Below are 13,031 nucleotides of genomic sequence, written 5' to 3' on the forward strand. Positions count from 1 at the left end.
GTTATGAGCAGACATATTTTTGTATTCATATAAAGCAGAATGTATTCAAAATCCTATACATGAAAAGAAGAAAACACTTGCTGTGGCCTTCAAAGCAAAATTTAGATATGATGACTTATTATCGATTCACAGTAGGTAAATGTATTTCCATTCTGATGTCGAAACGATGTATCCCAGTGAGCTTGAAATAAAAGAAACCACAGAGTATGACACATATGCTTGGATATTTTACCAGAAAAGACATTTGTGGAAATCTAACAACCATGGCTTTATGATGATGGTGATGACCAACTTTACAATCGTCAATTTCCTACCGAAACGTATAACCGCCTCGTGTTTTTGCTTTAGAACGCGATATTATGATACAAAAATGTTGTCAAATACAATTGCATCAAGGATTGGCGATTTAATTTTGATCTGATGTTACAAGTCGTTCGAATTTTGTTGACTTTTCCTCTTTGAATAAATCGAGTTGTCTACGCAAAGTCTTTATATATGTTTTATTGCTCTGATGTCTGCGATATTTAATTTTAGCGACATAATTTTTACTCATTATTTTAGTGCGACATTGAGGAACTCAACATTGATATATTAAAGTGTATAAGTCGTCAAAACATGTCAGAAAAAATGTTATTCATCAGATATTGTTGTCAAAATTAAATCGCCAATCCTTGATGCAATTGTATTTGACAACATTTTTATATCATAATATCGCGTTCTAAAGCAACAACACGAGGCGGTTATACGTTTCCGTAATTTCCCTTACTTTATATAATTATCCTGTAATTTAACCACATTACCAGCATACGGTGTTTGTATCATTCAAATGATTCGATACACAAGAGCATGCTTTACGTATGAACATAGACGTATTAATTTCTAAAACGAGCCAGTTGTTGTAAAACAAGTTGATGAAAAAAGAATATCAGTAGTCTTGTTTTAAGTCATCATTTTGTAAGTTCTATTGATGAAACAATTAATGCCTTGTCAGTAAATACAATTTATCAATATATATCATTGTGTTGAATGCTTACTGACGTTTCTTTATACTAACTGTAAGGCCATTATTTACATGAAAAATTTTCCGTTATTCCCCGATCATGACAAAGAGCACGCGGCGGACGTCATCGGTTGGCAGGGAATGCTCACTCCTCCATGGCATCTGATCCAACCTCTGATTTTTTTAGATCCGAGTTTGCTCTGCTCCAAATATTGTATTGTTTAATGGACTATTGAGCTTAAATACTGCTCGTTGTCTCCATATTTCACTTTATGATATTATGAATTGAAAACACTGTCACGAATAGTTTTGATAAATAATAAAACATTATGGGTTTTGCATGTTTTAAGTTGACTAAAAACTTTGAAAAATATTGAGCACAGTTGTTCGTCACTTAGTTAAGTAATGAGAGTACATATTTATCGTGCAAAAGCCTTGTGTGACACAGAGCCACGGTGTCTCTTGCCTTATTTTTTTCTTTTGTAGATATCCATGGGTGGTTACATGTATAAGAAATTATGTACCAACAGATCTATTCAACTTAAGCGATCTACGAAAATTGGCTTCCATGAATTTTAATGATTCAACAGTAACTGAAGTTTTGATTAATCCTGAATTTAGAAGACTTTAGAGAGTTTATATATGCACTTATATTCTTCTCTGTAAAAGTTTATCTTTTCGCATTGTCCTATCCTCCAGAAGGGCATTAGTTTTAACAGATTGAAGATACATTATGTACATGAAATATATGAAAATAACGAACGGTATTCAATCTTAAAATTTCTTTAAACACATAAAGATACTTTTCAACGAATATTTATTTAACTAATCACGGCTTTATTGTTCTTGAGAAAAATATGTCGATAGAAAAATTCTTTTTTTTCCAGTGTGTTACATTTGGTATCTAGTTGCACCCCGATGTTCTTGAGTTGTTCTTGAGAAAACATGAACAAGAGGCCCAGGGGCCACATCGTTCATTTGAGTACTGTGGCTAGGAAAAAAGCAAAACTCAGTATAGTATTAAGAAGCGTAAATGCATGAGTTGTCCGAACCTACCTCTAAAAGGCAGAAGGGGTAAGGGGAGGGGGTACAATCTGAACAAACTTGAATCTACATTATCTGAGGATGCTTCCTAATAAAATGACAAACCATGGCTTTGCTGTTCTTGAGAAGAAGATTGTGCCTATATACTTCGATGTTAAAAAATTGATCATCCATTGCGCCTCCACCCTGCCCAGTAGGTCATGATTTTGAACAATATTTAATCTACACTTCCTGTGGATCCTTTCACATAAATATGAACAATCATGGCTTTGGTGGTCTTGAGAAAAAGATATTTGAAGATTGTTCCTATATACTCCTATGCTAAACTTTCATCGTCCATTGTGGCTCCAGCCTACCCCCAAGGGTCATGAACAAACTTGAACTACACTACCTGTGGATGCTTTCACATAAATTTGATCAACCATGGCTTTAATGTTCTTAAGAAGATTTTAAAGATTATTTTACCTATATATTCTTGTGTTGAACTTTTATCGTCCATTATGGCCCCATCCCCCTCCGAGGGTCATATTTTGAAAAAAAAAATACTTGAATCTAACCACCTGCAGATTCTTTTATATAAATATGACCAACCATGGCTTTGATGTTCTTGAAAAGAAGATTTTTAAAGTTTTTCCTGATCAAATTTTGATAAGCCATTCTGGCCCCGCCCTACCCGCCGGGGTTATTGTTTGAAGAAACTTGAATCTGCACTAGCTAAGGATAATTCCACATGAGTTTCATCATTCCTGGCCCAGTGGTTTTGAGAAGAAGATTTTTAAAAGATGCCATTAATTCATAATTATCTCCCCTTGTAAGAGGGCATGGCCCTTCATTTGAACAAACTAGAATCCCCTTCATTCAATGATACTTTGTGGCAATATTTGGTTGAAATTCGCCCAGTGGTTCTTGAGAAGAAGATGAAAGTGTGAAAAGTTTACAACTACGACGACAACAACAACGACAACAACGACAGACAACGGAAAAATTTTGATCAGAAAAGCTCACTTAGGCCTTCGGCTCAGGTGAGCTAAAAAGCTCTTCTATATTTTCCTATATGTAACTTTATTTTCCTGTTATGCTTCATTTGAGATCAAAATGTTGACAAAATTAATTTTAAATACCCAGGATGCCTCTCTGTTTATATAAATATTTATGGCTAATATATGTTATGGAAAAGAAGATTCTTGAATATATGTTTTAAATAGGTGATAAATGTGATAAATGTCACGGTACTTTATATTTTTATGCTAAATTTTTATCTTGTAACCCTGTCCTACCAAAAGGTGTCTTGATTTTAAAAAAAGAGAATCTCTATTTCAATTCAATACATATGCAATGTCTAATTGAAAAGATTCATTTTAGAATCCTTGTAATACAGTGAGAGAATGGACACGTTTATGACCAGTAAAGAGTTCATTTGGTCTTCTAAACAATATACTAAATATTTTTTTCATCAGAAACGCTGTAATCTAGGTTGTTAACAATATCTTAATTATACATGTACTTGTATGTGTATAATCACAGTGATTCAACCAAAAAAAGAAATGTTACAAATGCATGGCCAATGAAAAGATAGGAAAATTAACGCATTACATGTTTATTGAAATAGAAAACCGCTGTTATGGATGTCAAAAGACTGGAGTTAATTTATCGTAGTAAATGATGTAGAAGTGTTGACAAGTTAAATAGCTTGACATTAATGATTAAAGAAAATGTTAATTATTTCGAATCTTCTTTAAGTCCCTAGTAATTGTTGAGTGTCTGTATCTGAATATCTAATTTACACTGCTTCTGATAATAATGTTGTACAGAACACCTGAAGAGGCCTAATACTTTATTGTTACCAAAAACACTACATATCTTTGTTTGTTATATATTTTTAGCTGAGCAGTTCAGTATAAGCAATAATAAGTTAATTCAAATTGGGATTGTTTTGGAATATTTAAAACATAAAAGACTAACATATGATTTTTTTGTATTTATATGAAACCAAGTTAATTAAAATCTTGCACATGAAGAAAAGAGGAGAAATTGCTCTGTCAATGAACTTAGATACATCGAAGCGTATTATATATATAAATTATCAACAGTTTCTTTCATTTTTTTTATGACAAAACGATATATCCAAGTTAGCATTGAATAAATGACACCACATAGTAAAACACATTTCTTTCTAACTTGGATATTTAAATAGTCAAAAACGCTATAGGTAACCTAACAACAAATCTTTAGGATAAACTTTACGACTTCAATTAGCAATCATCAACTCCCCTTATTAATTCAAGAAGGTATTCCAAACACGTACATATGAAGCTTATATCTTTCTGTCAAAGCTCTACATACAAACAATATAATTTTTCAGACATAGTAAGTTATTGACAAACAAGTTGATGAAACAAGAATATCAACAGTCTAGTTTAAAGTCATCTTTTTCAATTATTATGGTCGATACAATAACCTTATCAGCAAATACAATCTATCATTAAGTCATATTATAATGGAAGTCGTTTTTAAACGTTTTGTTGTGCCATTATTTACATGTACACGCTAAATTGTCTACGTTTTTTGGTTATACTGCTATTATGACATTGAGCACACAACGGGTGTGACCGATCGACAGGAAATGGGATGTTTACTCCTCCATGGTACTTTCCCACCTCTAATCTTGCACAGGTAATGGGTTTCTCTGCTCCTAATTTGTAATGTTTAATGGACTTTTTTTAATGTTTGGATGTGTTTTTAAACTTATATACTGTTTGTTATAACAATATCTCATTTGAAAACTTTCATCCATAGAAAGGAATCTATCCCATTTTCTCTAAAATACAATTTATATAATGAGACTTACAAACAAAGACAATGTAAATGTTGGCTTTATCAGATAGGATCAACATATACTTATCATTTAATTTATCTAAATCTTTTCCACTTTTGTAAATAATAAACAATGAGGGATATGGAGATAACGAACAGTATACAATATCAAAGTCCATAAAACAATACAAAATAGGAGCAGAGCAAACACGGACCTCCGAAACATCAGAGATGGGATCAAGTGCCATGGAGGAGTGAGCATCCCCTGCCGAACAGTCACACCCGCCGTGTGCTTCTTGTCATCATCGGGAAATAACGGAAAAATTCGTCGTCAATGCAGTGTATAAATAATGGACTGACAATTAACATGAAAACCGTCAGTCAGCATTTGACTCAATGATAAATTGTATTTGCTGACAAGTTCATTGTATCGACCATAGAACTTTCGAAATGAAGATTTTAAACGAGACTGCTGATATTCTTGTTTCATATTTTTGTTTCTCAATAATTAAATCTCGTTTTAGAAATTGTTCATACGTACAGCATGCTGTTGCGTATTGGATCCACTGAGATCTATAAACTTTGTATGCAGGTGATGAAGGTATATTGCTGCATAAGTAAGGGAATTTGAAGATAGAACAGTTAAAATCATCACGTTTATCATTGATCTTTGTTGTTAGACTACCATTAACGTCTTTTATAAGTAAAATATCCAAATATGAAACTGATGTGTACGACTCTGCGGTATCTTTTATCTCAAGCTCTCCAGGATATACGGTATTGACATAGGAGTGGAAATTATGATTGTTAATTGACAATACGTCTAAATATCGAGTTGAAAGTCACAGCAAGTCTTTTCTTCTTTTAATGCATACAGAGTTTGCTTTATATGAATTCATAGAAAAATAGGTCTGCTACAAAGGGAGCGCCATTGCTACCTATGGGAATTCCAATAGATTGTTGGAAGACCTGGTCTCCAATAACCACATAGATATTGTCAATCAGAAACTCAAGCATCTTTTTGTTGTCAGCTTCAGTGTACTTGTGTGTGCAATCAGAATGTGTTTTATCAAAATAATTTCGCAAATGACCAATGACCAGCTGGTAAGTAAATTCATATGAGTTCCATTTTTATTGAAAAAGCAGCTGTCAATGATATCAAAAATCCTGGACTTTAATTTATCTGGAAAGAAGGACACATGCACAATATTGATAATGCTTCTCAATCGCTTAATGCGATATTTTAACATCCATCTGATACGTATTCGGACAAAGTGTCAAGGTCTTTTTAATGTTTGCCCTTACTTCTGGCGTAACCTTCCACTGAATTTTATCTCGGGGCTCCCTTAATTCTTGTTTTTTTTAAATAAATGATTTAAGGTCCTCATTATTGATAAAACAGTTATTCACCAGTAATAACATGTCCATCAGGACTATACTATTAGGGTGAAGAAGAAATAAATTCCTTGTAGGATTACGTTTCAGCTGTTCAATATCTGGGTACTGGGTTTTCTTAAAATTAAAAAAAAATTGGAAGAAATAACCAATGTATATTTGTAAGAAATACATGGTGTGCACATATACTTGAAATTTTGTAACATACAAGACTGAACCCCTATGTGAATAAAAATAGTGCATACATTAACCATTTTAACTCCTTTGATAAGGAACCGTTGTCCATTTTTTTCCCTTTTTTTTTCTTTTTTTTTTTTTTTTTTTTTTGGTATGCCAGGAAATAAACAGTATGAAACATGGGATAATTTGTTAGACACAAATGTTTGTAAGCCAAAGTTTACAACAGTTGTAAAGGTCCTTTGCAAACTCAACAAACCATGAATACAACCATCCCATAAACGATGATAAAAGGTCAAGATTTTCAAAATTTTATTTTTATAATAGCTCCAAATCTATGTGAGGTATAAAGTTAAAACTTTCACAGTGTATAATTATATTATTGATTCACAGCTAGATAAAAAGTATCATTTATCTATCATTGAGTCTTACGATAAGCTCACTTGAACTATAACAATATTTTGCCTTTGTTTTTCTGCTGATCTCGGAATTCAAATGTTCCGTCTAATTGAACAATACATAGGTCTCCCGGTGAGTGTGAACGATCGACGGGGAATGTTTACTCCTGCTAGGCATCTGATCCCTACACTGAAATTTCCAGGATCCATTTCATGCCCTCTTTAAAGATTGGTTATGTTTATATACTCAACAAAAAAGAAACGCATATTGTTTTACTCATCAAAGAAATTTTGAAAAAGTATGTATTACAACTATCTTTTTATCATTGGATACCTGTGAACTACTGAAAGGACAATATGGGCTTTTAAGACCCAAGTGTTGAATTATTTGCCTTGATTAATCATGTTTATGATTATAATGTTTTACATGATTTCTTGTAAATCGGGGGTCTATTTTCATTGATATTTTGGATTTAGAGAAACAATAAACACTCCTATTAAACCCATAATTAAGATTTGATTGCAATGTTGATGCTGCAATGCCACGCCTTTACAAAGATAAACGCAACCGGGCTAACGATGATGAGCAACAGGACGTTGCCATTGCATTTGGTGTACATCAATCGGCCTTCCAGCAATGAAACGTACGTCTCCAACAAGTTAGGAACCAAAAACTGGCCGTCCGCGGGTTGCCACACTCAGACAGGACCGTTAGACCCCCTTCAGCACCTGCGCAATCGATTCAGAACTGCTGTACAAACTGCTGCTACAAATACTAGATAAAGAAATCAGCATAAATGTGCACAAATTGTTCGTTAGAGTCTCAGAGGAGATGGTATTCGTGCACAATGTCCGTACATTGGAAATCGACTAGCGCTGAGACGTTGCAAACGACATATGGATTGGATAAGACTGTATGTCCCGAGAATATAGAGGCGACGGCAATGACAACTTAACTTTTCAATTTACAACCTAGGACATGTTTTATTTTTATCACGACATACTCTAAAATCACTTTTAAAAAAACGTAAGGATTAAGGTGAAAACTTAGATTATCATGTTTAATCTAAATACTGTAAACGTATTACATTTGGCGGTGTATTCTTTTTAGCGCTTTTGGCGGAAAGATACTTCCGCTAATTCAAGTACATCGCTAAATGTCTTAAACATTGATACATGAATAAGAACATCAAGAAATGCGCTAAATCAAATCTACGCTAACTAGTTTAGAAATCATTTTCCGCTAAATATCGTACGCGCCAAACATAATACATTTACAGTATGCGTTTCTTTCTTTCTTTTTTTTTTTTTTTGGTTGAATATATATTCCTTTAGAACAATCTCTGTTCATTTTCTTTACCTTTTTAACTAAAAAAATACATTTTGAAATTCATTTTCAAAGATAGCAGCACTTTTCACAAAGGTCACTACTTGTAGAGATAATGTGTAAAAGCTATTTAGGATGTTCCGCTTCATTTGATATATTAGCACCTTAATATGGGATCAATCCAATTAACCTGTATACAAATATACGGCTTTATCATTTAACTAAATGTTACGTAGGAGAAATTTATAAATATATATATATAAATAAAAGCATAAATGCAGGAAACTAAATTAACAAGTTAATTCAGAGAATTTGTGTCCCCCGCTTAAGGAAAAAATAAACAATGCGCAGTTCGGCGGAGGGGGGGGGGTCGGATCCCCCTGACTGAATTTATAAAATTATTAAATGTATGCTGAAGCAAATAAAATAAGTCAATATGGATATAAAGATTTGATTGCTTATTCTTTATTATGTGTATAGAAGATTCTTATATGTGGAATATCTATCACATTGTAATGATGATTTTATGAGTTTGTACAAGCCAGACCTCATAATTTTTTTCATTTTACATGCTAAATACTATCATTTAGTAGAAAAAAAAGTATTTCGGAAAAAAAGAAAGTAAACCATCCGGGATTCGAACCCGGGACCTCTCACATGTGAAGCGAGAGATATACCACTAGACCACGAAACCGCTTACGATTAACGACAATTATATGCAAACATGAAGTCACATACATGTATATATTCACGTTCGATGTTGTCAAAATTTTACATAATGCATGATGTCTAATTTAGCCTTTATTAAACAGTTTTCAACAAATTTTACAAATTAAACAAATTAAATAAAATTTTACACAATGTACGGTGTCAAATTTAGCCTTTATTAAACAGTTCTAATAGTTGTAATTAGAATATAAAGTCCGCCGAGAACCTCATGCCCCTTTGCTGAAAATAGCGACATGTAATACAATAAATTAAATACTAATAAAGCAAACAGGGCGGGACACTTTGAGAGGGTTGAGAGAGGTCCAAGGGAGTTTAGGTATAAAATTACATGTACATTGCAAAAGCTCAAAATCATCTTGAAATATCGCCCGGAAACGATAGTGCAACAAACAGACAGAATTTATAAATTTACGACCTTGAACTTTGACCTTTTGACCTCAAAATAAATAGGGGTCTTTCTAAGGCCACAGGGAGTTGTTATGTAAAATTTCATTGCAAACGCTCAAACGGTTCTCGAGATATCGCGCGGAAACAAAAGTGTTATAACAGACAAAATATGCGAATTTATGACCTTGACCTTTGACCTTTTGACCTCAAAATTAGTCCATAGGGATTTGCTATGCAAAATTTCAATTCGAAAGCTCAAAGGGTTCTCGAGATATCGTGTGGAAACGAAAGCGTTACAGACAGACAGAGAGACGGACGGACAGACCCAAATTAATATCCCCCACTTTTCAAGCGGGAGACAATACATTACGAAAGCCCAGAAGGCTTATTCGAGATTCGAGGTTCGAAATACGAAATTCGAGTTTCGAGATTCAAGATCCAGATTAACCAATCAAAAGCGGGTTCAACATTTGATTACTCCCCTTTCTTATCATTTTACTATCAAGAAATCGTTTAATATATTAATAACAAATGAGTCATTTGATTAAATTAAAATGCAAGAAAGAGTGTTATATATATTAGAAGTAAATTTAAACAATCATTGGATTTTTGATCAGCAAAGATATACTTCAATTTATATTATGGCGTCTTAATTATAAAATAGAATCCATATATCAGGAGTATATATATATTTGTATTGTATACTTTGTTTCCGGGTTGATGACATAAAAATAAAGTTTTAAATAAGTGTCAAGTGTCTAAAGATTAACAATAACCCCACCCGTACCCACCCCTCCTGCTTATTTTCCAAACACACTGAAAATGTTACTTTGTAAAACTTGAAAGGCGACGTAGTATTGAAAAACAAAAATCGCATTCATTTTCCTGATAGAGTAAATACATAAAAATTCAGTATTTAATTACTTATATTCATCTAAGGCTTTGATTTCTTGAATTAATTAAAAATCATATATACAATACAGATTGGCAATATGAATTAAAATAAATGCAGCATTTATTTTATCTTATATCAATAGTAGATGAGTCTAAATTAGATGCAAAACTATAGCGTTATGGTTTTAAATTTTAGTCTCTGACCATACCGTTATGACCAAAGACTAAAATATACTCGTGAAACCTTGTAACGCTACAGTTCGATTCAGCAGCCATGTCTCACTGCACAAATGTACCCTTTATAAATGTAATGAAACATATAACCTTGAAGTACTGTGCAGTGTAGATACGATTCATGATATTTATATGGGTATTTCATATCTAATTATAATGAACTACAATATTCTCCCTCAGCAATGATCTGATTAAAAAAATAGTCGACCTACTTGGTCCGCAAGTCAACGATAAGGCCAAATAATATTCCATATATACATATTTACTATTTTGTTAAATGAGAAAAATAAAATTATATATATGTATTTTTCAAAATGTAATCCAAATTTAATTTTTATTTTGTTTTAATACATAAACATTTTTTTTCTTGCATTATCATTTTAGCAAATGACTCATTTGTTATTAATATATTCCACGATTTCTTGATAGTAAAAACATAAGAAAGGGGAGCAATCAAATGTTGAACCCACTTCTGATTGGTTAATTTGGATCTTGAATTTCGAAACACGAATTTCGAATCTCGAATTCCGAATCTCGTATTTTGAAACCTGGCCGTTCATAATACATAAACCTAATTATAAAACAGCATCTAAATAAGGTTTATATTGATTGATTGATTGATTGTATATTGTTTAACGTCCCTCTCGAGAATTTTTCACTCATATGGAGACGTCACCGTATGCCGGTGAAGGGTTTCAAATTTTGACCTTTACTCGGCACTCAGGGCCATTGAGCAGTGAGGGATCTTTATCGTGCCAACGCCTGGCGCTGACACGGGGCCTCCGTTTTTTAGGACTCATCCGAAGGACCCTCAACTTTCACTTCAAAGTGCCGAGCGCATGGCGAAGGAACAGTTGCTACCCATTTTTTATCGACTTAGGTCAGTCGCGACCAAGATGCGAACTCACGACCTCCCGATCACGGAGTAAGCGTTCTACCGACTGAGCTACCGTGAACGGTAAATAAGGATTATAAGCATTAAATCAGCAAGTAAAGGAAGCATTCAAATAAGCATCAACGCACTGTAATATCACATCAACAGTAATGTCTTGTGGAGTTTTTTGTCCCCCGCTTGAAAAGTGGGGGATATTAATTTGGGTTTGTCCGTCAGTCCGTCCGTCCGTCTTTCTGTCTGTCTGTACCGCTTTCGTTTCCACACGATATCTCGAGAACCCTTTGAGCTTTCGCAATGACATTTTGCACAGCAACTCCCTATGGACTAATAAAGAAGCCTATTGATTTTGAGGTCAAAAGGTCGAAGGTCAAGGTCAAAAATTCTCAAATTCTGTCTGTTATAACACTTTTGTTTCTGCGCGATATCTCGAGAACCCTTTGAGCTTTTGCAATGTAATTTTATACCAAAACTCCCTAACACCTCTCTCACCCTCTCAAAGTGTCCCGCCCCGTTTGTTTTATTAGTATTTATTGTATTACATGTCGCTATTTTTAGCACAGGGACATTAGGAGAGTTATAACGTATAAAACAGGTTCTCGGCGGACTTTATATTCTTATAACGTCTATTAGAACTGTTTAATAAAGGCTAAATTAGACACCGTGCATTGTGTAAAATTTTGACAATATCGAACGTGAAAAATATACATGTATGTGACTTCATATTTGCATATAATTTTCATTAGTTGCAAGAGGTTTCGTGGTCTAGTGGCATGTCTCTCGCTTCTCACGTGTGAGTTTCCGGGTTCAAGTCCTGGCCGTTTCATTTCCTTTTTTTCCCGAAATACTTTTTTATTTTACTAAATGATAGTATTCAGCACGTGAAATGAAAAAATTATGAGGTCTGGCTTGTACAAACTCATAAAATCATCATTACCGTGATAAATATTCCATATAAAAAGAATCTTCTATACACATAATAAAGAATAAGTAATCAAATCTTTTTATCCATATTGGCATATTTTATTTACTTCAGTATACATGTATACATTTAATAATTTTACAAATTCAGTCAGGGGGATCCGCTCCCCCCCCCCCTCCTTGCGCATGGTTTACTTTTTCCCTCAGCGGGGGACACAAATTCTCTGAATTAGCTTGTTTCAATTGTGTATCGTGATTTTCATTTCTGTGAATCATCTGTAAATCTCTTTTTTGACCTTCCGCTTTGCAAATTATACAAGGACATAAATAAAAAGTAAGACAGATTTACTTTTTGATAAATGTATTCAAGAAGCATAATTATTTTTGTTAATTCAATGGGTGTTATGAAATTTAAAAGTCTGACCTATTTAAACCAAAAGTACGACATAGGCTCAGTTTTCTGTCCTTCGAAATCTAACGAGTTTGAAAACTATATGTTGTTCTCTTGTATTGAATCATGCAAAAAATTGTAATTGTCACACAGTTTACCACTAAAGAAATTTAAAAAACACGTAACAAAAGTGACATGGATTGATTGATTTTGGTAATCATATTTTGGCACATCACCATAATGATTGGAACATTTGTATTGAATTGGTGCATATAAATATTTTTAACACTCTCAAAATGAGGAGTAAATTTATTTTTCCCGTGCTTATCTTCATTTTTATCCATATTCAAGAAGTTTGTAAGTATAAATATCATTAAAAATATTTATCTAACTTCCATGAAACAAATCCATTGCAAAAAGCGTCAGTT

Source organism: Saccostrea cucullata, unplaced genomic scaffold, assembly GCF_032062105.1.
Source record: "Saccostrea cucullata isolate Sc308-1 unplaced genomic scaffold, CSIRO_AGI_Scuc_v1 ctg606, whole genome shotgun sequence".
NCBI classification, from domain to species: domain Eukaryota; kingdom Metazoa; phylum Mollusca; class Bivalvia; order Ostreida; family Ostreidae; genus Saccostrea; species Saccostrea cuccullata.